The following is a 1,514-nucleotide window of genomic DNA, read 5'->3' on the forward strand; positions in this document are numbered from 1 at the left end:
TATATTTATATATATATATATATATATATATATATATATATATATATATATATATATATATATATTGTGACGTGGCAGCCTCGGAGGCGCCCGTCTTAAGAAAAACCGTACCGATTTGGTGTAAATGTTTCTCGCGTATCACGTCGAGAACGGTTTTTCGCGAATATTGTCGGTTACCGCATCCGTCGTATTTTTGTTTGTGAAAGTCTCTAGGACGAATATTGGAAGCGATTTTTGCGAGCGGAGCAGATGCGAAGGTCAGCGCGTCCCTAACTTTGTGCCCCTCGGCTTCCCTTGCCGGCCACCAGAACCAACGTAGCTGAGGACATCGAGGGACGAAGGAGCATCGACCACCGCCTCATTGCTCTCGATCAGGTGAATCGCTCTCGATAGAATTATCGTCAGAAAATTTACGAAGTCTCGATTACTCAGCGATACCGAAATTATAACGCTTAGAACATTCCGTATCGAGCACACAGTTACCGCTATTAGACGAGCCTGTCAACTGTGTTTACTTTCAGCGGACCGTCGCGAAGAACCCAGCCAGGAAAAACGGGAGCGCCGATGGAAGATCCATGACGGCAACAGTGTCTCTAGACAGGAAATGTCTCGAGACCAAAACATAGAAAATTGTCAATTCCCGAATGCCGAGGCTCGCAGGGCGAAAGAGGCAGCGACGGAGGAGGACCTGCGAGGATACGCGATCCTCCGGGAGCCGACGGACCGCCAGCCTTACCGCGACTATAAGCAGAGTACCGTTGCCGATAACTACCGTGTGTGCAGAGAGAGAGAGAGAGAGAGAGAGAGAGAGAGAGAAAGCGGAACAAGGAGCGGAGGCCGGGAGAAAACAACAGCGTTGGGGAGAAAGAGAGAGAGAGAGAGAGAGCACGAGAGCAGAGCGCAACCCCGATCCTACAGGAGGATCACCGTCGTCATTGTCGCCGCCGCCAACACCCGGGACGCCGCCGATCACTGTAAGATTACTATATCTGCACCACATTTTATCGCGTTTTCATCTCGTCTCGGTTAACATTGTCTCGCGAATCGGCCGTGCGTGGGTTAAGGCTCACCCGAGGAGATCGTTCTCGGGTTTTTCATTTTCGCGAGCATCTTGTCGTATCGCGATTAATGACCGTTTTAGTGAATATTGCCGCGCTTTTTACCGAGACGTGCGAGTGTCCCGCGAATAAACAAATTACACCAGAACACGCGTGTCGTCATTTACGCCTTTCCTGAACCCATCCCGTCTCCGACTTAAAATCACGAAGAGCTACCGGTCTCGACGGTCTCCGTGATCCGCGCTTTTTGTGTTATTTATCGCATTTCGCATTTATTGAGGTGGTGTGGCCTTTTCCGCACCTGGCGCCCAACTATCGTCTTCGTTTTTATGGCGTGAACCTAAGCCGACGGCAAATTGCCGACGCGACGGACAGGCAACTGTCTGCCGTCGATCGCGGATATATCGTCGGTATATATATATATATATATATATATATATATATATATATATATAT

The sequence above is a fragment of the Odontomachus brunneus genome, unplaced genomic scaffold (assembly GCF_010583005.1).
Source record: "Odontomachus brunneus isolate Ranch 3 - 2012 unplaced genomic scaffold, Obru_v1 Obru_scaffold_111, whole genome shotgun sequence".
Taxonomy (NCBI): domain Eukaryota; kingdom Metazoa; phylum Arthropoda; class Insecta; order Hymenoptera; family Formicidae; genus Odontomachus; species Odontomachus brunneus.